The sequence below is a fragment of the Thalassophryne amazonica genome, chromosome 9, assembly GCF_902500255.1.
Source record: "Thalassophryne amazonica chromosome 9, fThaAma1.1, whole genome shotgun sequence".
Taxonomy (NCBI): domain Eukaryota; kingdom Metazoa; phylum Chordata; class Actinopteri; order Batrachoidiformes; family Batrachoididae; genus Thalassophryne; species Thalassophryne amazonica.
This window is the reverse complement of record NC_047111.1, coordinates 115,517,027-115,541,521: the sequence shown is the minus strand read 5'-3', so window position 1 is coordinate 115,541,521 and position 24,495 is coordinate 115,517,027. Positions and strand designations below refer to the sequence as shown.

Below are 24,495 nucleotides of genomic sequence, written 5' to 3'. Positions count from 1 at the left end.
AAAATAAAAAGGACCGTTACTTTATTGACAGCCCTCGTATGTGCATCATAAACCTGCCTGTGTAAGGTGCATCTGAATGTGGCATATTCCTTTTCTGCTGCCAGATAGAAGAGAATAGAATAGAACAGAATAGAATAGAATAGAACAGTCTTTATTGTCATTGTACAGGGGGGAGGGGGGGTATTTTTCATATATATATATATATATATATATATATATATATGTGTGTGTGTAAACATATGAATAAATTACTGTTTATAAAGTGGATTTAATCATTTAGGACAGTGATTGTGAACACTGGGAGCTCCAATGCTCCAAAAACCTCATATTAAGACCAAAGCACTCAAATGTCCTTAAATATAAATGCACTCTTCTAACAAAGTGGGTGCAAAGCTTTGGAAACAAACAACAGCACTAGTGCTGTGCTTTGTGGCAGGTGGAAGATACGGCCCACAGCATGTTGTTGAAGACGGTAAAAAGACTTCATCAAGCTATTTTCAGCTTTGTATGATTTCTTTCAAAACTTGACAAAAAAGGACCTAATATTACAGGACTACAAGAGAATGTGGAACAATCATGGTATTTCTCACATACCATCAAGTCTGGTAACATACGCTAGCACCATGCATCACAGCATCCACCACACCATGAAGGAGTGGTCCTTGGTCACAACCATCCAAGCAGAACATCCCCACCTCTTTAAAATAACCATCTATCTACTAGAGACATGTGAAACATGGATGTCCCCTTAGTCATCTCCATTGGGGTCCTCAACCCAGAGACACCTGTGTGCTGGATCCTGCAGAGAAAAATGCACCACATGGACAAAATGTCATTCTGTCACCTTAAGTAACAGCTCATTTGGCACAAAGTCATACCAGTGGTACCCAGTGAACCTCCGAAGGGACCTAGTACCAAAGACATCCAGTCATCACGTTAGTATTGAAGTCTCAGCCATACACTAAGACAAGAAGCACCAGAAGTGGACCTTCAATTCTCCAGTGTCCTCCTGACTCCATGTCTCCATAAGTAAGCGATGGTCTCTATAAGTTCAACATATCATACAAGCTTGAAAACAGCTCTTCATAAGACGAAGGCCTTGGGAGATATTCCAATTTCAGCTGATGTTTGCTTGGAAAGAAAAATGTTTGTTTGTGTTGTGGTGCTTACTTATCTTTAATTGCCAAGTCAGAAAACAGTACTTCATTCTTGTTTTCCTCCTCAGCGTTTAACTCAGACAGCAGATGGTGGCAATTAGGGAATCAGATGTACAAACCAGAAACGCACATGCCCCATATTATCTCACACCTGTCTGTTACCATCTTGTACCTTTATCTTATTTCCACTCGTCTTCAACATTATTATCTCTTCTCCTCAGAAAGGAAACTCAAGTGGGATGTAATGACACTGTGAGTGTAATGTGGTTTGAATGGCTCTGTACTTATAGCATTAAAGAGATTCTCGACACAAGAATGGGCTCATTCCCACCGCACCCCTCCCCCCGACAGGTCGGCCTACCAAACCCATAATAGCCCTTATTATTTGCACTGTCATTGCAGAACAATAGTCCTCACTTAGATATTCCTCTGTGGAATGGTGCCGAATTGGACAGAGGACTATCTACACTTCTCACTTTGTTCTTCCCTGTTAGCTTCTCTTGGAAAACATGGTTCGTTGATTTGATGATGAATGTATTTTCATGCGTGTGTGTGTGTGTGTGTGTGGGGGGGGGGGGGGGGGGGGGTTATTGGTCATTATTGCTGACTAGTTTCTGGAAGCCTGACAAGCATGTAAATACCCAACCCAGTCTCCTGCCAGTTCGTGGTGGCCTTACGAAAAGTACATTAATCTATGCCATAGATGTCCAAACTGTGGCCCGCGGGCCATCTGCAGCTAGTGGCTGGCACCAAATTATGAAAATATAATTGCATATGGTCCGCACATTAAGCTTGAGCTCAACTCTGTTGCACTTCTCAGTTTTAACACTAGATGGAGCCAGCTCTGGAGGTGGTACTTCTCTTTGCCACAGAAGATGGCAGCAGTGCACCAAAAAAAGGATGCCGGCTGCCGTTAAATGCCAAAGAAGAACAAGAAAAAAACTTTTACCGGGTTTGTGATGGGGCACGACAGTGGGGTGCTTTTCGTGACAGGGGCACAAATGTGGGGTGATGGGGGGTTTGGGTAGTTATGGTTAGGGTTAGGGGGGTAGACACTTGCGCTATGGTTATGGTTAGAGTTAGGATAAGGGGAGGATTATAAACAGCAAAAAAAAAAAAAAAAGTGTCACGAAAATGGGGTGCTTTTGTGACGAGGGCAGGAAAAAAATATAGCCAGAAAAAAATTCTATATATAGAAATATCAGCCCAGTCTCGCGCTTTTTTTTGTGATACTGTCAAGAAATATGTCACATTCTCATGGTGCTATGAAGTTTGAGTCACTTCTTTAACACTAATGTTAACCCCAGCACACACCCCCCACCACCACCACCACCACACACACATCACCCACCATGTGACCTCAAATTTCATGATACCATCATTAACATTTATTGGTAAATTGTAGCATATCCCCCTGGTCTGATCTTTGCAAAATCAGTGGATATCCTGAACAGCTGAGAGATCGAGACTTTCAAAGACTTCTTAGACCTTTAGAAGTATAATTGCATGGGGTGAAAGTGTGGAACTTGTAGACATTCACATATCTCAGCAGTAATGTTCATGTCTCTGGATTCTTGTGATTTTAGACTGGGAGACACCTGAAAATATCTTATAATAATAATAATAATACATAAGTTTTATATAGCGCTTTTCATGACACTCTTTACACGTGAAAAACTTGTAGACAGTACAAACACACAGTATAAGGATAGGCAGGACAGAGGTAGGGAGAAATAACAGTACAATGAAAGACAACAAAGGGCAACAACAACAACAGATCTGGAGGGAGGAGATGGTGGCGGTTGATGGAACTGGAGAAGCAAGCCTTAGGTGTTATACATGGTCTGGAAAAGGTGGGTATTAAGATGGCGTTTGAAGGATGGCAGTGAGTCAGACTCTCGGATGGCCAGGGGAAGGGAGTTCCAGAGGGTGGGGGCGGCGATGGAGAAGGCTCTGTCACCCAGGGTGTGGTACTTGGTCTTGATAGTGGGGGTGAGGAGGTTGGCATCCGAGGAGCGTAGACGGTGAGGAGGAGAGTGGCGGTGTAGGAGATCAGTGAGATATGGGGGGGTGAGGTTATATAGGGCTTTGTAAGTGATGAGGAGAATCTTGAAATGTACGAGGTCTGTCCAAAAAGTATCAGACCTTTTTATTTTTTTCAAAAACCTTATGGATTTGAATCACGTGTGCTTGCATGAGCCAACCTTGAACCTTCGTGCGCATGCGTGATTTTTTTCACACCTGTCGATTGCGTCATTCGCCTGTGAGTAGGCTTTGAGTGAGCACTGGTCCTCCTCCCTCGTTGGATTTTCATTTCGAGGAAAATGTCTGAACGATTGGAGCAGCACTGAATCAAATTTTTCCAGAAACTGTGAGAGACAGCCAGGTGGAAACCATTCGGAAGATTCAGATGGCTTTTGGTGGCTTTTCAGTCGAATGAGTATCCGAGGAATTGTGTAAGAGCTGGACATGTCACAACATGTCCTGTGAGACTTCCAACTTCCGCACGTCTTTCATTACAAAATCTCCTGTAACAGTGGAATGTGCCGAAAAAGTGCTGATGTCCACCTCTTCTGCAATTTCTCTGGTAGTCAGACGACATCCCGGATCAACACAGCGTTCACTTTGGAAATGATCTGGTCGTTTCAGCCTGTCGATGGCCGCTCGGCGCGCGGTGCACCCTCCGCCATTGTGCGGCGTCTTTAAACCGGTTGTAACACTCCTTAATCTGTGTGATGCCCATAGGATCGTCACCGAAAGCCGTCTGAATCTTCCGAATGGTTTCCACCTGGCTGTCTCTCATAGTTTCTGGAAAAATTTGATGCAGCAAAGCTCCAAATCGTTCAGACATTTTCCTCGCAATGAAAATCCAACGAGGGGGGAGGACCCGTGCTCACACAAAGCCTGCTCACTGGCAAATGATGCAACCGACGGGCGTGAAAAAATCACGCATGCGCATGAAGGTTCAAGGTTGGCTCATGCAAGCACACATGATTCAAATCCATATGGTTTTTGAAAAAAATAAAAAGGTCTGATACTTTTTGGACAGACCTCGTAAACGCTGTTTTATGGGAAGCCAGTGGAGTTGACGGAGGATAGGGGTGATGTGTTCTCTGGAGGGGGAGTGGGTAAGCAGCCGGGTAGCAGAGTTTTGGACATATTGCAGTTTTTGAAGAACATTTGAGGGGAGGCCATACAAGATGCTATTGCAGTAGTCGAGTCTGGAGGTGATAAAAGCATGAATTAGTGTTGAGTTTGAGGAAGTCTTGGCTCATCCAGGTTTTAATGCCAGTGTTGCAGTTGGTGAGGGTGGAAAGGATTGCAGGAGTGATGGTTTTGGTGTTTATGTAAAGTTGAGTGTCATCGGCATAACAGTGGAAGTTGAGTCCATGGCGGTGGATGATGTGGCCAAGTGGAAGCATGTAGAGGACGAAGAGAACAGGGCCAAGAACTGAACCGTGTGGAACTCCATGTAGGACAGGGGCGGTAGAGGATTTTTGGTGGTTTATGGCGATGTAGTGGGATCTGTCAGAGAGGTATGAGTTGAACCAGGAGAGGGCGGTGTCGGTGATGCTAATGGATTTCAGACGGTTGAAGAGAATGGAGTAGTTGACTGTATCAAAGGCAGCGCTGAGGTCAAGGAGAAGGAGGATGGTGAGGGTTCCAGAGTCAGAAGATAGTAAGAGGTCATTTGTTACTTTGAGGAGAGCTGTTTCGGTGCTGTGATGGGTTCTGAAGCCAGATTGGAATGTTTCATATCTGTCGTTGGTGAGGAGATGTTTATTTAGTTGTGTTGTGACAGCTCTTTCCAATAATTTTGAGAGGAATGTGAGGTTGGAGATGGGTCTGAAATTATTGGGGTCATCAGGGTCAAGGCCAGGTTTTTTAGGAGAGGAGTGATGGCAGCGAGCTTAAGTGGTGAGGGGACCACGCCAGACGTAAGAGAGTAGTTGATGGTGTCAGTGATAAGTGGAGCAAGGGGGGTGAGGTAGGCTTTGACGAGATCAGATGGCATGGGATCCAGGGGGGAGGTAGATGACTTCATGGTTGAGAGTATTTTGGAAAGGTCTGCTGTAGTTATGCGTGAGAAATGTGAAAGCCGGTGAACGGGGGGGGGGGGGGGGGGGGGGGGGGCGCAAATGTGGGTTCTGGGACTGGGGTGGTGGCATTGAAGGATGCAAGCTGATTGTGGATGGTGTCTATCTTTAAAGTATAAAATGACATGTGGTGGTCACATTTTTCCGGGGTGAAAGTGGATGAAATATTGTCATGAGGTTTGAGTAGTTTGTTTATCGTGGAGAACAGGGAGCATGGGTTGGAGGATCCTGAGTGAATGATGCCGGAGTAATAAGCAGAATGGGCTTTGTTGAGTGCTAATTTGCAGTGCAGCATATGGTCTTTGTAGGCTTGGGCGTGGATTGTGAGACCGTTTTTTTTTTTTTTTTTGCAAAGTCGTTCTAGTTGTCTGAGTTGTTTTTTGAGATTGTGGAGTTCCGGGATGAACCAGGGAGCAGAGTGACTGAAGGTGACTGTTTTGGTCTTCAGAGGTGCCAGTTTATTGAGGGAGGTAGAAAGAATGTTGTTATAGATATTGACCAGGTCCATGGGGGTTGGATGTGGAGGAGGAGTGAGACTGGAAAGAGTGTTGGCTATACAGGTGGAGAGATTGACAGGGCAGACAGATTTAAGGTTGTGAAAGGTAATTTTGCGGCTTAGTTTTGGTTTGGGGGCAGGAATGTTGATGTCAAATGTGATGGCTGATGATCAGATATGGAGACGTCCAAGCTGGAGATGTTATGGATGTGTAGGCCAGTGGAACAAACGAGGTCGAGGATATGTCCATGGTTATGGGTTGGGAAGTTGAGGTGTTGGGTGAAATTAGAGCAGTTGAGTAGGTCCAGAAAGTCTATTGCATTTTTGCAGTCCAGAGAGTGGATATGAAGGTTGAAGTCACCGAGGAGTAGAACAGTTGATGAAATTGAGAAAAGTGAGGTGATAAAGTCAGAAAGATCTGATAGAAAAGATGGGTTGTGTTGGGGGGGTGCCGTAAATGATTGCAGTGATGAGTGGTTTAGGTCCGGGTAGTTTGAAGGCCAGATGTTCAAAAGATGGGGCAGCAGGGATGGAGAGTGCGTGAGGTTCAAGATCTTGATGGAAAATAGCAGCAATGCCTTCCCCCTGCCCTCAGTGCATGGTTTGTCAAAGTAGGAATATCCAGTAGGGGTGGTTTGGTGGAGTGAAAAATAGTCCTGGGGCTTTTGCCATGTTTCATTAAGGCACAGAAGGTCAAGTTGTTTATCAATGATGAAATCGTTTAAAATGAGGCTTTTATTGTTGAGTGATCTTGTGTTGAAGAGGGCGATTCTTAGTGGCTTTTGTTGTGAAGTAAGTTTGGCGGAAGTAGGGATTTGACAGAGGTTGAAAAAGTTCACGCAGGATGTGTTTGGATGACGTGTATTGTTGTGATGACGCGGTGAGGAAGCGTGGGGTCCAGTGTGTGAGCTGTGCTGAGTCCATAGTGCTGGAATTGAATTTTCTGCAGTGGAGAAGTATGTAAACTTACGGCGAGAGCCTCAGTGATTGTAACGGGGTTGGCGAAGAAGTCCAAATTTACGGAGTGTGGCAAGGAGTTGTGTGGGGGGAGGCAGTTTAGGAACAAACTGTCGGAGTTGCGTCGGCGTGTAGCGAAGTGACATGGCCGGGGCTGTAAAGAGGCAAGGGCTGGAGCTGGATGTTGTTGACAGTGGCTGGCGAAGGGAGAGATGGTGGAGCAGGATCAACAGCCAGATTGTGGCAGATGAAAGTGACGGCTCACTTGGGGCCATTGGGGGCCGGAGCCGAGTAGAGCTAGAGTAGCCGACAGCAAGCCGGCTAGCCGGCTAACTCAGAGGCCGCGTTGGTTGGCTACCTGTTCAGGTCGGAGGGCAGCGGTCCCAGCCAGCTAGGGCTAACCGCACTGGACAGATGGACAATTTTCCGGGATCTCCACCCCCCAACGAGCGTCAGTGGAGGTTTGCACCTGGATGGATGGAAGGGCAGCAGTGATGGCTACTCCTGACAGTCCTTCGGTAGTTCTCCAGCCAACAGATGGTGAGTGACCAGACAGCACATACACAGCCCCGGGGTCGTTCTGAAGCAGGATGGTTATAGTTGTAAAATCCAGGTAAAATTGATGAGTGATCCAGAAAAAGGTAGAGTTAAAGAATGATTCAGGAAAAGGTAGTTTGTTCTAGTCGAGAAATCGTTAAAATCGAAAAATGTTTGGTAGGCGAGTGAGAAGTAGCAGCCAAAACACGCCAGCATCCTCACACCAAACTCACGCTTATTGTTCTGTGTGCCGGCGCGGCCCAGAGGACCCGAACCAACGTCTGACCAGACCCAGCGTTAAAAGAACAGAGAGTGGTTCAAAGAAAACAGATTTATTAACCAACTGTGTATTAATGTGCAAAAGGGAGCAGCGGCCTAGCGTGGGAGGACGGCGCACGCAAATGGACCGGAGCCACAAATGTTCTGGACTCAGGAACCCTGCTGACACCCCCCCAGGCGGCTGCACGGACCACCGAGTCTGTGAAGAGGAGAACGAGGTTAGTCAGCCCAAACCTTCAACTCAGAGCAAAGTTCACACAATCATATACTCAGCAAACACTTCCAGGCTTACGTTAAAGGTAGCTCCTCACCGCAAGTGCCAACCAACAATTTCCATGAACGGCGGTGAGGAGCGAACCAAACAATTAACGTAACACGCTCAATTACAGCTGTTAATTATTAGAAACCATAAACATTAAGGTACCTCAGGAAGTGCACAGTACAGCTTGAGAACCTCACTTCTCCTCTCTCAGACACGTGCGTCAAACCTGGAGCAGTCCTCAGCGTCTATTGTAACGAAGCTGATCTCTCCAAGTCAGCCTCACACGGATGGCACAAAGGTAATCCTCTGGCAAAGAAGCCCTGTATCTTCAGGGCTTAAATGCAGCAGGCCTCATCAGGGAATGCACTCCAGCTGTTCTTCTGTTGATCTGCACGTGTAGACAGGCAGCAGGTGCACGCAATGAGTAAGGTTCTCTGATCCTTTGCACACTTCACCTCTTCTCAACTCAGGACCACATGCAAACCACCTGGGGAGACACAGAGAAAACAGGGCCAGCCAAACACCCCCCAATCCATAACACTTATAGCGTGATGAGGGTGCTTGATAGAGGTATTTGATATCAAAAATCTTTGCAAGAGAATTAAGGTCCTGGACCCATATTCACGAAGCACCCTAGCATTTCTAAGAAAAATCTTAGAAATCCTCAAATTCTTAGACATTTCTTAGGATTCTCTCTTGGTAAGATGAAAGTTGTCCACAAAGCACCTTAGGCCTTAAGACAGCTCCTAAGATGCCAAACTGGTAAGAGGAGGAAGGAGGACTTTTAAGAAGCCTGCGTATCTTAACCAGAGAAGATGGCAGAAAAGACAGAGAGGAAGCAGAGATATTCTCCGTATGTAGGTTGACAGTGAGTCAGTAAAGCCCCGGTCACAACCCACCGTGCGTTTTTTTCGCCGTGCGTTTTTTTCGCCGTACGTTTTCTGCTGATGCCACGGCCACTACGTTTTTGTGAAAACGTACAGAGGCAGTAGCAAGAGGAGGGAGGGAGTATGTTCAATGCATGTCTCTAGGAGTGTAAGGATAAAGACAGTTGACAATAAAGCAGTGTGTGTGTGTGTGTGTGTGTGTGGAGTCGCTTTTCTTTTTTATGAGTGGGACCGGAGCGGCAGGTGTTTTTCGGCGTCGGCGATGCATGAGCATGTCCAGCCTGCAGCTGTCAGTTGTACGAGTGTTTACTTGCCTCGAAAAGTTACAGCTGGTTATCAGACTGAAGCTGTGGAGTGTCTGTGTTGCTGAAGTTTGGAAATAAAGTCCAAGTTCAAGTGAAAAGCTGCGTCATGCATGCAAGTCTGTCGGCCTCCATAGTATGTGGTGAGTGCCGTAATCCGTACTGCCTACGTACGGATTAGGTTAATTCAGTAGTAATTGAATGAAAATGTGCTGCTTTGAATCCGTACTGAGGCAGTACTCACAACGTGAGTCATCTGTACTGCTGGTGAATCCACGGCCTGACCGCAGTGAAAGTTCTGCATGCACTAAAACCTCTACAGCGTGTCTGCGTGTGTCTGCGTGCTCCTAAATTCGTATTGAGGTAGTACTTACGACTTACGGATCTCCAAATTTAGCCCACGTTTTGCAAGTAGACTGCACACACGTGCAAGTACGACGGGTTGTGACCACAGCTTAACACACTACCTGCTTGAGCTACGTAATTATTTTATGTTAATTTACTGTCTTAAATTGTTTAGGTTCTTGTTATCATATACACATTGTTAATATTATCATTATTTAGTATTATTATTATTATTATTATTATTATTTGTGTTATTAATATTGTTATTTTCTTTTATTATTATTTCTATTTTATCATTGATTTTAAATAGACCACAATGGAAGTAAATGTTTTCACTTTCTTGTGTCATGCATGCATTTTTAACATATTACAATTATATTTTGTATTCACAATGAACGTATTAAAACTCACGCATGAATACTTTTAATACATAGATATTTGGCATGTGAATGATGTTCATTCAAACATTTTTAAGCTGTGTAACAATTCATTTAATTTTGCTGGGTTTCATCATCATAACAAAGTTATCCTCACGATTGCACATCTTAATGCAGTTCAGGTTATATAATTGGTTTATTTCACTGTCCATTCATGACTAGAAGAGCGGAGCATGTTTGTGTTTTATTTCTCCTCCCCTTTCCGTGACAACCAATCACAGCTCTCTTAGAGGAATGCGTCATACCTAGCAACGGGGTCAACCCCACCTCCTCACAAAGATAGGAGTTTCTGTCCCCTCCTTGCTCAGACTTGCTCTCAGACACCTGCTGGGTCACTCTTAAGCAAAAGGTGCACTTACACGAGCATGCCTTTGACTCACCCACTAGCACAAACTGTGTCGTGCTCGAGAGTAAAGTCGTCTTTAATGGGTGCAGGCAGGATGCAAGAGGGGCGCATGTCGTGCTACGTGGTGCGATCTAATCTCCAACACTACGTATGTGCAGCTCATCAAGTGGAGTAAAGAAGAAGTGAACAGAGTGAGTGGTGACGTCAGCGGATCGCATCAGAGCGCGGCTTGTCTGAAGGATTATAACAAGAAGTTAAATCTCTCATAAACATACTTTAACAGCTGCAAACAAGAAGGAAAGAACATGACTGTTTTATCAAGCCATGACAATGTAAACATGACAAATAATTACCTTTTTAGACGGCTCAAAATGCGTTCTGTAGGTACAGTAGTTAGGGTCCTGGTGCTTCCGGCCTTACTGTATGGTTGTGAAACAGGTGGTCTTTTTAGAGGAGTCTTGGGTACTGCTGGAACGACTCTGTGTCAGGCAACCCAGTCTCACGGCAGTCGTGGTGGCATTGCGAAAATACATTAATCTATGAGTTTGTGATGGAGGCATGAAAATGGGGTGCTCTTTATGACGGGGGCACAAATTCATTTTGTGACTGGGGAATTAAATATGGGGTGATGGGGGGGTATGGTCAGGGGAGGATAGACACTTATGCTTTGGTTATGGTTAGGGTTAGGGTTAGGCTTAGGGTTAGGGTTAGGGTTAGGGTTAGGAGAAGGGGGGGATTATAAAAATAAAACTAAGAACCGTGTCATGAAAATGGAGTACTTTTTGTGACGGGTGCACGAAAAAAAACATGAGACTGGGCTGGACACAGGAGCTGTTACTTACGGAGACTAAGCTGAGATAGAGCATTTGCATTGTAGGGGAATGATGTGGGTTTCTCTGGGACGTGACCTGAGCCTCTGGTGGAAGCCTTTCCTGTTTTATGAATGGCATCAAATGGTTTCCACTGTGAGATTCAAAAAGTAGCACCGTGTACTGACTCACAGAATAATGGACGAGTATGTTAGATCTCTGTTCTCACACTTACTCACATGATCAATCCTAGCTGAGAATTTCAGTACTGGATATTTCCCACAGTTACCCAGAAATTCACAGCTATATACTTTGGAATGAGCAAGTCAAAGTCACTAGGGGAAAAAAACAATAAACTAGAGGGCAATTATAGAGTGCGTACCTCTGACAGTCTCTGTTTGTCCGTCCTTAATAAGGAAATTGATGACACACATTGTGTGTCCCAAAGGTTAAAAACCAAAAACAGCAGATCATACACTGGACAAAAATGTAAATGAAACACTTTTGTTTTGCCCCCATTTTTCATGAGCTGAACTCAAAGAGCTAAAACATTTTCTATATACACAAAAGACCTATTTCTCTCAAATACTTTTCACAAATCTGTCTAAATCTGTGTTAGTGAGCACTTCTCCTTAGCTGAGATAATCCATCCCTCCTCACAGGTATCAAGATTCTGATTAGACAGCATGATTATTGCAAGTGTGCCTTAGGCTGGCCACAATACAAGGCCACTCTAAAATGTGCATTTTTGCTTTATTGGGGGAGTCTGGGGGTCAGAAAACCAGTACCTGGTGTGACCAACATTTGCCTCATGGAGTGCAACACATCTCCTTTGCATAGAATTGATCAGGTTGTTGATTGTGGCCTGTAGAATGTTGGTCCACTCCTCTTCAAGGCTGTGCGAAGTTGCTTGCCTGGGTTGCGGGGGAGCCGCGGGGAAGATGTGTACATGTGGATTATATTTATTTATATCTTAAAAATAAAAATAAGAAGAATTTGTCTTCTTATTGTTATTATTAAAATATAAATTAAATATATTTCTGGCATTGTTACTGTACACCTGTGTGTTATTGCATTGTTATTAAAAGTAAGTCCCTTCAGCAGCACACTTGTTTTCACTCGGAGTCACTACAGCAGATCCAAGGTAGACCTTGGAACCAGGAACCTTCTGCACTGAAACCAAGTGCACAAACTTGGCCATCACCCCGCTTGCATTGTTATTAATGCTATGTAATTATTTGACCATATTTAGTCATAATCCATAACAGTGAATGTTATGCTGTTATGTACACCCAGAAATAAGAGGCTGCACTTGATCTTAATCTGTCTATAGATGAGTGACTCAAAAACCATATTTGATCCAAAGTCATTGCAGTGACATTGATGGAAAGAATTTGCCAATGTGACCTTTGACGAAAAATGAAATTTTGAGGTCCGACAGCATCTTATGCCTGGTTCACACGGCAGGATCTTAAAATTATCTTTAGGTTTCCAAAACCTGAGAGACAACACACGTGAAGATAAAAAATCATAGCTCTAACAGGTTTGGTCGTACAGTGTGTGGTGTTCAGCCACACAGTAAGGACAACAACACCACACACAAACAGATTTCACACATGAACATTCACAGCTCAGACAGGAAATCTCGCAAAATTAAACGTGACTTCAGAGTAAACAAACGGAGGTACTTTGTGGACTATTTAAAAGAGGGGAAAAAAATACAAAAAGAAAAAGAAAAGGCGTTCTTTAAAGGAGTGGATACAGCGCGACCACTGGACTTCCTGGTAAGTCACAACAGCTGTTCTGATTTTAATTTCCGCTCCGTACGTTGTGATTGGCTGAACGTCACATTCAGCAGGCTGTGAGCTTGTTTTGGTCAGAGGACACAACACACGCTGCGATATCGGGCCAAAAAAATCCAACATGTTGAATATCCCCGATTTGTGATCAGAGCGCTCCTGACGCCCTTCCGAGCAGATCAGAACGCTCTTAACACACCACACACGGCGTTAATATCTGATAAGATTATCTTTAGCGTCATCACGATTGTTGGGGCGTCCTTAAGATTGTCGGAAGGGGAAGATCGGGTCCGATATCGGCCTAATTATCCTGCCGTGTGAACCCGGCCTTACACTATCCAAACATGCTTAAACAGAAAAGAGCTCTTTTTTCAGCCAGACTTACTGAATTAGCATTGTTTTTATTACCTTTGATCTAACCAACGATAGGTTAAAAAGAGCAGCATGACCCTGAGCTGCAATATTAGAATGTATTTTTGTTGAATTGCTCTTCAAAAAAATTGTTCTTTAAAAAAAAATCTTATTGTTTTTATTGCATAATAACTGAAGGTTGATGATGGAAAAGAACTGGAAAATTCAAAGAGAATACATTAGAGATATTTTGTCTCTGACAGCATGTGGATACACGGCGATTCACCAACACCATCAGGACCAGGGTGGAATCATTGAAGATAATCAGCCGGACAGACACAGTTGATACTGAGAGGTATTTAGTCAGAGATCTTAGGCAAAGAAAGACCGGATGTGCAGGACGTTTTCTACATGGAAGTGATGGAGAGCTCAAAACATAATAATCGACGGAACAATCGAAGGAAGAACGAGAGTAAAATGGAGTGCAACAACATCCTGCACAGAAGCAAAGCGAGCGGCAGAGATAAAAAACATAGATGGAGAAGTGTGGCGACTCTTGAAGATGATCATGTTTGTAGTAAAACTGTGGGACAACAAAAACTGGGATTAAAAACACCAGTAAGACCTTGAGCTTTGATAACTACAAATACTCAGTAAGGACTTTTTTGTAATAGCTTAATTTTGTTTGGTCAAAAGAGGCTGCAGCAGCATTGTTTGACCTTTGTCCTTTCAAAAAAAAAAAAAACCTGACCTTGACCTGTTGGGGTAATGTCAGTGGACAGACAGACAGACAGACAGTCAGCCAGACACCACCGCTTCACCAGCCTTTGTTTTTGGTTACATGACTGAAGAGAGCAAACTGGGGAAGCATAGCAGGTCAGGTCTGGGAACATGTACTGGTGTCACAGTTTGCTGCATCCACCACACAGTGGAACTGACCTGGGTCCTGGATGGCAACCAGCCATGCAAACAATCGGTCCATTCTCACTTCTTGAAAGTAACACTCTATCTGTCATAGAGAGATGTTCGAGATGTGCCATATGTAACCTCAACGTATTCTCATGAAGCAGTTCACATGATATCTCACGAAAACTTGTGCACGATATTTCATACATACACCTCTTGCTTGCCTCTACTGGTGGTTGGCTCTCACTGCGGTATTGTATCACTTCCTGTTCCAGAGCACAGCGGTGTTTTTCTGTATCTGTTAGCTGTTTAATCTGCGCAGTTAGATTGATCTAGATAACTAGATAACGATTTGTTTCACAGTGTAATCTTCACGTGCCTTTACTAAAGCACTCCCTCTGCTGAATCACCTCTAAATTATTTACACATTATTCACTTTGTGTGTTTTTAGGAATCCGCTAGCTTAGCGCAGCTACTAGCTCTTAGCCGGTTTAGCATGGCGGCTTCTCCTGTCTCTCCCGCACTTTTCTGCTCTGGGTGTGAAATGTTTAGTTATTCCTCGGCCTCCTTTAGCAGTAACGGTACTTGTAATAAGTGTAGCTTATTCGTAGCTTTGGAGGCCAGGCTGGGCGAATTGGAGACTCGGCTCCGCACCTTGGAAAAGCGTCAATTTGGTAAGATTGTAATTCACGTCGGCAGTAATGACACCCAGTTACGCCAATCGGAGGTCACTAAAATTAACATTAAATCGGTGTGTAACTTTGCAAAAACAATGTCGGACTCTGTAGTTTTCTCTGGGCCCCTCCCCAATCGGACCGGGAGTGACATGTTTAGCCGCATGTTCTCCTTGAATTGCTGGCTGTCTGAGTGGTGTCCAAAAAATGAGGTGGGCTTCATAGATTATTGGCAAAGCTTCTGGGGAAAACCTGGTCCTGTTAGGAGAGACGGCATCCATCCCACTTTGGATGGAGCAGCTCTCATTTCTAGAAATCTGGCCAATTTTCTTAAATACTCCAAACTGTGACTATCCAGGGTTGGGAGCAGGAAGCAGAGTTGTAGTCTTACACACCTCTCTGCAGCTTCTCTCCCCCTGCCATCCCCTCATTACCCCATCCCCGTAGAGACGGTGCCTGCTCCCAGACTACCAATAACCAGCAAAAATCTATTTAAGCATAAAAATTCAAAAAGAAAAAATAATATAGCACCTTCAACTGCACCACAGACTAAAACAGTTAAATGTGGTCTATTAAACATTAGATCTCTCTCTTCTAAGTCCCTGTTAGTAAATGATATAATAATTGATCAACATATTGATTTATTCTGCCTTACAGAAACCTGGTTACAGCAGGATGAATATGTTAGTTTAAATGAGTCAACACCCCCGAGTCACACTAACTGCCAGAACGCTCATAGCACGGGCCGAGGCGGAGGATTAGCAGCAATCTTCCACTCCAGCTTATTAATTAATCAAAAACCCAGACAGAGCTTTAATTCATTTGAAAGCTTGACTCTTAGTCTTGTCCATCCAAATTGGAAGTCCCAAAAACCAGTTTTATTTGTTGTTATCTATCGTCCACCTGGTCGTTACTGTGAGTTTCTCTGTGAATTTTCAGACCTTTTGTCTGACTTAGTGCTTAGCTCAGATAAAATAATTATAGTGGACGATTTTAACATCCACATAGATGCTGAGAATGACAGCCTCAACACTGCATTTAATCTATTATTAGACTCAATTGGCTTTGCTCAAAATGTAAATGAGTCCACCCACCACTTTAACCATACTTAACCATAGGTGCATACTAGATTTTGTTCTGACTTATGGTATGGAAATTGAAGACTTAACAGTATTCCCTGAAAACCCCCTTCTGTCTGATCATTTCTTAATAACATTTACATTTACTTTAATGGACTACCCAGCAGTGGGGAATAAGTTTCATTACAGTAGAAGTCTTTCGGAAAGCGCTGTAACTAGGTTTAAGGATATGATTCCTTCTTTGTTATGTTCTCCAATGCCATATACCAACACAGTGCAGAGTAGCTACCTAAACTCTGTGAGTGAGATAGATTATCTCGTCAATAGTTTTACATCCTCATTCAGCACAACTTTGGATGCTGTAGCTCCTCTGAAAAAGAGAGCCTTAAATCAGAAGTGCCTGACTCCGTGGTATAACTCACAAACTCGCAGCTTAAAGCAGATAACCCGTAAGTTGGAGAGGAAATGGCGTCTCACTAATTTAGAAGATCTTTACTTAGCCTGGAAAAAGAGTCTGTTGCTCTATAAAAAAGCCCTCTGTAAAGCTAGGACATCTTACTACTCATCACTAATTGAAGAAAATAAGAACAACCCCAGGTTTCTTTTCAGCACTGTAGCCAGACTGACAAAGAGTCAGAGCTCTATTGGGCCGAGTATTCCTTTAACTTTAACTAGTAATGACTTCATGACTTTCTTTGCTAATAAAATTTTAACTATTAGAGAAAAAAATTACTCATAACCATCCCAAAGACATATCATTATCTATGGCTGCTTTCAGTAATGCTGGTATTTGGTTAGACTCTTTCTCTCAGATTGTTCTGTCTGCGTTTTTTCATTAGTTACTTCCTCCAAACCATCAACATGTCTATTAGACCCCATTCCTACCAGGCTGCTCAGGGAAGCCATACCATTAATGCTTCGATCTTAAATATAATCAATCTATCTTTATTAGTTGGCTATGTACCACAGGCTTTTAAGGTGGCAGTAATTAAACCATTACTTAAAAAGCCATCACTTGACCCAGCTATCTTAGCTAATTATAGGCCAATCTCCAACCTTCCTTTTCCCTCAAAAATTCTTGAAAGGGTAGTTGTAAAACAGCTAACTGATCATCTGCAGAGCAATGGCCAATTTGAAGAGTTTCAGTCAGGTTTTAGAATTCATCATAGTACAGAAACAGCATTAGTGAAGGTTACAAATGATGTTCTTATGGCCTCAGACAGTGGACTCATCTCTGTGCTTGTTCTGTTAGACCTCAGTGCAGCTTTTGATACTGTTGACCATAAAATTTTATTACAGAGATTAGAGCATGCCATAGGTATTAAAGGCACTGCGCTGCAGTGGTTTGAATCATATTTATCTAATAGATTACAATTTTTTCATGTAAATGGAGAGTGTTCTTCACAGACTAAGGTTAATTATGGAGTTCCACAAGGTTCTGTGCTAGGACCAATTTTATTCACTTTATACATGCTTCCCTTAGGCAGTATTTTTAGAAAGCATTGCTTAAATTTTCATTATTACGCAGATGATACCCAGCTTTATCTATCCATGAAGCCAGAGGACACACACCAATTAGTTAAACTGCAGGATTGTCTTACAGACATAAAGACATGGATGACCTCTAATTTCCTGCTTTTAAATTCAGATAAAACTGAAGTTATTGTTGGGAAAGTGTAGGAACACGGACCCACAACAGGGGGCGCAAATGAACGGACAATGGAGGAAGTCAAATAACAACACTTTACTGTTGTGAATAAGCACAACAAACACAACAGATTACAACAATAGACAAAGAAGTCAATTCACAAAATGTGTCACGTGGGCAGGCTCGAAGATAAGAGACGTCTGTCCAAAGCAGAACCGGAACAACACGATTTCCTCCGCCACCGAACCCCGGGAATACTGGAGCCGCCAAGTCCCGAACTCCCAGGTGGCCACTGCCTCCGCGTGTCGGCTCTGGTACTGCTGGCGAGGAACAAAAACAGTTAAATGTGGGTGCATTTGCACCCAGCAACCCGTATGGCGGGAAAACCACCTCCACCTCTCGTCGGAAGAATGTCTGCTATTTAACGCACAAAAGTAACAAAGTGTTAATGTCAAAAAGACAACACAGTCGGCTGAGTACTGTACCTCCTAGGTAGAGTGATATCTCGGCAAAGAGGTGGAGATGTCGTCTTGCTGATATACCACTGCTGATCAGATGATTGGTGACAGCTGTCGTAGGCGATAAGTGACAGCTGTCACCCCGGCTGCTCCTGTGAGGCAGCAGGGCCCTCTGGTGCCTGGAGCCCGCACTCCAGACAGGGCGCCCTCTGGTGGTGGTGGGCCAGCAGTACCTCCTCTTCAGCGGCCCACACAACAGTTATTGTACTTGGCCCCACAAATCTTAGAAACATGGTTTCTAACCAGATCCTTACTCTGGATGGCATTACCCTTCTTCTTCTTTGTCTTTCGGCTGTTCCCGTTAGGTGTCGCCACAGCAGATCAATTGTTTCCATCTCACCCTGTCCTCTGTATCTTCCTTTGTCACACCAACCACCTGCATGTCCTCTCTCAGCACATCCATGAACCTCCTCTTTGGTCTCCGTCTTCTCCTCCTGTCTAGTGTCTCCATCCTCAGCATCCTTCTCCCTATATACACTGGGTCCCTCCTCTGCACATGTCCAAACCATCTCAATCTCGCCTCTCTGACTTTGTCTCCAAACCGTCCCACCTGAGCTGTCCCTCTGATATGATCATTCCGAATGTTGTCCATTCTTGTCACTCCCAAAGAGAATCTCAACATCTTCAGCTCTGCCACCTCCAGCTCTGCCTCCTGTCTTTTTGTTAGTGCCACTGTCTCTAAACCATACAATATAGCTGGTCTCACTACTGTTTTGTAAACTTTCCCCTTCACCCTTGCTGATATTCTTCGGTCACAAATCACTCCTGCCACCTTTCTCCACCCACTCCACCCTGCCTGCACTCTCTTCTTCACCTCTCTACCACACTCTCCATTACTTTGAACAGTTGACCCCAAATATTTAAACTCATCTACTTTCACCACTTCTACTCCTTGTAACTGCACTATTCCACTGGGCTCCCTCTCATTCACACACATGTACTTAGTCTTGCTTCTACTGACTTTCATTCCCCTTCTCTCCAAAGCATATCTCCACTTCTCCAGACTAGACTCAACTTGCTCTCTACTCTCACTACAGATCACAATGTCATCTGCAAACATCATAGTCCATGGGGACTCCTGTCTGATCTCATCCATCAACCTGTCCATCACCACTGCAAACAAGAAAGGACTCAGAGCTGATCCTTGGTGTAATCCCACCTCCACCTTGAATGAGTCTGTCATTCCGACTGCGCATCTCACCGCTGTCACACTATTCTTGTACATGTCCTGCACTACCCTAACATACTTCTCTGCCACTCCAGACTTCCTCATACAATACCACAACTCTTCTCTTGGCACCCTATTATAAGCTTTTTCTAAGTCCACAAACACACAATGTAACTCTTTCTGTCCTTCTCTGTACTTTTCCAACAGTATTCTCAGAGCAAACATTGCATCTCTAGTGCTCTTTCTCGGCATGAAACCATATTGCTGCTCACAGATCTTCACCTGTTTTCTAAGCCTAGCTTCTACTACTCTTTCCCATAACTTAATGCTGTGGCTGATCAGCTTTATGCCTCTGTAGTTACTGCAGCTCTGCACATCACCCTTGTTCTTGAAAATAGGAACCAGCACACTTCGTCTCCACTCCTCAGGCATGCTCTCACTTTCCAAGATTTTATTAAACAATCTGGTTAGAAACTCTATTGCCATCTCTCCTAGACATTTCCATGCCTCCACTGGAATGTCATCTGGACCGACTGCCTTTCCACTCTTCATCTTCTTCATAGCAGCCCTCACTTCTTCCTTGCTAATCTCTTCCTGATTTACTCTCACCACATCATCCAGCCTTTTCTCTCGCTCATTTTCTTTATTCATCAACTCTGCAAAATATTTCCTCCACCTTCTCAACACACACTCCTCACTTGTCAGCACATTACCATGTGCATCTTTTACCACCCTAACCTGCTGCACATCCTTTCCAGCTCTGTCCCTTTGTCTGGCCAATCGGTACAAGTCCTTTTCTCCTTCGTTACTATTCAACTTCTTGTACAGCTCGCAATATGCCTTTTCCTTTGCTTTTGCCACTTCTCTTTTCGCCTTACGCCGCATCTCCTTGTACTCCTGTCTACTTTCTTCATCTCTCCGACTATCCCAAAACTTTTTCGCCAACCCCTTTCTCCTTATGCTTTCCTGGACCTCTTCATTCCACCACCAAGTCTCCTTGTCTTCCTTCCACTGTCCAGATGTCATACCCAGTACTGTCCCAGCTGTCTCCCTCACCACATCTGCAGTACTTTTCCAGTTGTCCAAAATTGCTTCCCCTCCAATCAGTGCTTCTTATATGTTAGCCTGTGCTCCTCCCTTTTCTTAAAGTAGGTATTCACCACAGCCATTTCCATCCTTTTTGCAAAATCAACTACCATCTGTCCTTCCCCATTCCTATCATTGATACCATATCTACCCATTACTTCCTCATCACCTCTGTTCCCTTCACCAACATGCCCATCGAAGTCTGCTCCTATCACCACTCTTTCATGCTTGGGCACACTCTCCGCCACCTCATCTAACACACTCCAGAAATCTTCTTTCTCCTTCATCTCACAACCAACCTGTGGGGCATATGTACTGATGATATTCATCATTCCCCCTTCAATTTCCAACTTCACACTCATCACCCTGTCAGACACTGGCTTAACCTCCAACACACTTTTAACATACTCTTCCTTTAAAATGACCCCAACACCATTTCTCTTCCTGTCCTCACCATGGTACAACAACTTGTACCCACCGCCAATGCTCCTGCTCTTACTTCCCTTCCACTTGGTCTCTTGCACACACAATATGTCTACCTTTCTCCTCTCCATCATATCAGCCAGCTCTCTCCCTTTACCAGTCATACTACCAACATTCAAAGTCCCCACTCTCATTTCCACCCTTCTAGTTTTCTTCTTCTCCCGCTGTTCGTGGCAACGTTTTCCTCCTCTTCTTCGTAGTCTTCGCCCTGGATGGCATTACCCTGGCCTCTAGTAATACTGTGAGAAATCTTGGAGTCATTTTTGATCAGGATATGTCCTTCAATGTGCATATTAAGCAAATATGTAGGACTGCTTTTTTGCATTTGCGCAATATCTCTAAAATTAGAAAGGTCTTGTCTCAGAGTGATGCTGAAAAAGTAATTCATGCATTTATTTCCTCTAGGCTGGACTATTGTAATTCATTATTATCAGGTTGTCCTAAAAGTTCCCTGAAAAGCCTTCAGTTAATTCAAAATGCTGCAGCTAGAGTACTGACAGGGACTAGAAGGAGAGAGCATATCTCACCCATATTGGCCTCTCTTCATTGGCTCCCTGTTAATTCTAGAATAGAATTTAAAATTCTTCTTCTTACTTATAAGGTTTTGAATAATCAGGTCCCATCTTATCTTAGCGACCTCATAGTACCATATTACCCCAATAGAGTGCTTCGCTCTCAGACTGCAGGCTTACTTGTAGTTCCTAGGGTTTGTAAGAGTAGAATGGGAGGCAGAGCCTTCAGCTTTCAGGCTCCTCTCCTGTGGAACCAGCTCCCAATTCAGATCAGGGAGACAGACACCCTCTCTACTTTTAAGATTAGGCTTAAAACTTTCCTTTTTGCTAAAGCTTATAGTTAGGGCTGGATCAGGTGACCCTGAACCATCCCTTAGTTATGCTGCTATAGACTTAGACTGCTGGGGGGTTCCCATGATGCACTGAGTGTTTCTTTCTCTTTTTGCTCTGTATGCACCACTCTGCATTTAATCATTAGTGATTGATCTCTGCTCCCCTCCACAGCATGTCTTTTTCCTGGTTCTCTCCCTCAGCCCCAACCAGTCCCAGCAGAAGACTGCCCCTCCCTGAGCCTGGTTCTGCTAGAGGTTTCTTCCTGTTAAAAGGGAGTTTTTCCTTCCCACTGTTGCCAAGTGCTTGCTCACAGGGGGTCGTTTTGACCATTGGGCTTTTTCCGTAATTATTGTATGGCTTTTGCCTTACAATATAAAGCACCTTGGGGTAACTGTTTGTTGTGATTTGGCGCTATATAAATAAAATTGATTTGAATTGATTTGATTTGATAATCCTAAGACTATCCATGCCCGTGTGCAACAGGCTGTTCTAACTCAGTGTTCAAACCTGTGGTTAAAAATAAGAGGAATATCCCATGTTTCATGTGGCCCAGAGTGACAGAGACAAATAAACCGTACCTGCGTGCTGGACTACCCCCAGCCGAGTATCAGCCCACCCCCTTTTTTTGAAGAAAGTTGATTAAACACCCACCCAAAATTAAGTTATTTTTATTAAGGTTAATTAAATGCTAAGCCTAAAATAAATTAATTCTGTGATTCCAACACAATGTAAATAGTAGCAAGTGATGACATCAAGCACTGGCTCACACAGAATTTCCTGAGTCTAAATGAATCCAAAACGGAATTCTGTCTTTTTGGCACCACAAGCCCACTCGCCATTGTCTCAAACGGTCACTCACTTCCTCACCGTAACACCGTAATCAGAAACTTGGGAGTTCACTTGGACACTGACCTAAATCTCCATAAACAAATTCCAATACAAACTTCTCCTGTTCGTTTTCTGCTCCATCCACAGCCTCGCACCTGCGTATCTATGTGAGATTCTGACCCTTCACCAGCCCAGCAGATTTCTACGATCTGCACAGCTCTACTTGTTGGAGCAGCCCAGGTCTCGAAGCAAACAGTGGGGTGATCGTGCTTTCACAGCAGCAGGTCCTAAACTTTGGAACTCGCTGCCCCTTGACTTGCGTGCCATCTCGGATCTGCCCCTTTTTAAAACAAAACTCAAAACGTATTTGTTTAGATGTGCTTTTGATACTTATTCTTGTTTAGACTTGGGAATAAAATGTATCTGTGTTCTTCTTTTTAACTAGATTTTAAATACGATTTTTATATGTACAGCGCTTTGGTCAACTTAGGTTGTTGTAAAGCGCTTAACAAATAAAATTTGATTGATTGATGTTTTTCTCATCTCTTCCTCATCTTACCTGTGACAACGTCATCAGCATGTACTGGTAGTGTTATTGGTTTCTGTTGAAATGTGCTCTTATTTTGAAAGACTCTTGTGCAAGAAAACAGGAAGTGCTCCATGACAATGGCTACCTTTGTGAAGGTTAAGGTGAAATTCTGTGAATGCTGTGACATTTTTCATGCTGCCGACATGAGACCCGAGGATCTACTGGACGTCCGCTGGCGAGCCATGAACATGGACAGGACAAAACACCCACCTGGAAACTTCTCTGTCTGATGCCCGCTCAAAGTTTTGCGTCTGTATCAAAACTTTCCAACAGACTTGCCAGATGACAGCTGATGTCAGCTGACAAGGAATACATTTAATGAATGAGAAAAAGACACAGACACAGTTATTTTGTGATTTATTACCCAAGGCCAAAATATGGCCATCTGGTATGCAAAGACTTTGCATGTGTCCACCCATCCATCTGTCCATTTGTCTATGCTCTGCATAAGTCCAGTCCTATTACAGCCAGGGTCTTCAAATTTGCAGGGACCATTCTTGGGACACAGACCATGGACAAGTTCCAAGATGGCTAACCGTGACCTATTTTAAGAAGGAAAAAGGTCATATTCTGTTTCCTTTTTTTATGCTCATACTGCCAAGGGTATTTTAAATCAAATCAAATCAAATCAATTTTATTTATATAGCGCCAAATCACAACAAACAGTTGCCCCAAGGCACCTTATATTGTAAGGCAAGGCCATACAATAATTACGGAAAAACCCCAAAGGTCAAAACGACCCCCTGTGAGCAAGCACTTGGCAACAGTGGAAAGGAAAAACTCCCTATATGGGTGAAATATGCTCTCTCCTTCTAGTCCCTGTCAGTACTCTAGCTGCAGCATTTTGAATTAACTGAAGGCTTTTCAGGGAACTTTTAGGACAACCTGATAATAATGAATTACAATAGTCCAGCCTAGAGGAAATAAATGCATGAATTAGTTTTTCAGCATCACTCTGAGACAAGACCTTTCTAATTTTAGAGATATTGCGCAAATACAAAAAAGCAGTCCTACATATTTGTTTAATATGCGCATTGAATGACATATCCTGAACAAAAATGACTCCAAGATTTCTCACAGTATTACTAGAGGTCAGGGTAATGCCATCCAGAGTAAGGATCTGGTTAGACACCATGTTTCTAAGATTTGTGGGGCCAAGTACAATAACTTCAGTTTTATCTGAGTTTAAAAGCAGGAAATTAGAGGTCATCCATGTCTTTATGTCTGTAAGACAATCCTGCAGTTTAGCTAATTGGTGTGTGTCCTCTGGCTTCATGGATAGATAAAGCTGGGTATCATCTGCGTAACAATGGAAATTTAAGCAATGCTGTCTAATAATACTGCCTAAGGGAAACACGTATAAAGTGAATAAAATTGGTCCTAGCACAGAACCTTGTGGAACTCCATAATTAACCTTAGTCTGTGAAGAAGACTCCCCATTTACATGAACAAGAAGATCATTTGTAACCTTCACTAATGCTGTTTCTGTACTATGATGAATTCTAAAACATGACTGAAACTCTTCAAATAGACCATTCCTCTGCAGATGATCAGTTAGCTGTTTTACAACTACCCTTTCAAGAATTTTTGAGAGAAAAGGAAGGTTGGAG

The 24,495-nt window shown here is 43.5% G+C and overlaps 1 long non-coding RNA gene across 1 annotated transcript; it reads left to right on the top strand.

The window, feature by feature from the left end:
* Positions 1-3,188: 3,188 nt before the first annotated feature.
* Positions 3,189-11,772, top strand: LOC117517063. Its single transcript, XR_004562637.1, has 3 exons — positions 3,189-3,273; positions 9,989-9,994; positions 11,762-11,772. It is a non-coding gene; the product is annotated as an uncharacterized LOC117517063 (long non-coding RNA).
* Positions 11,773-24,495: the final 12,723 nt, after the last annotated feature.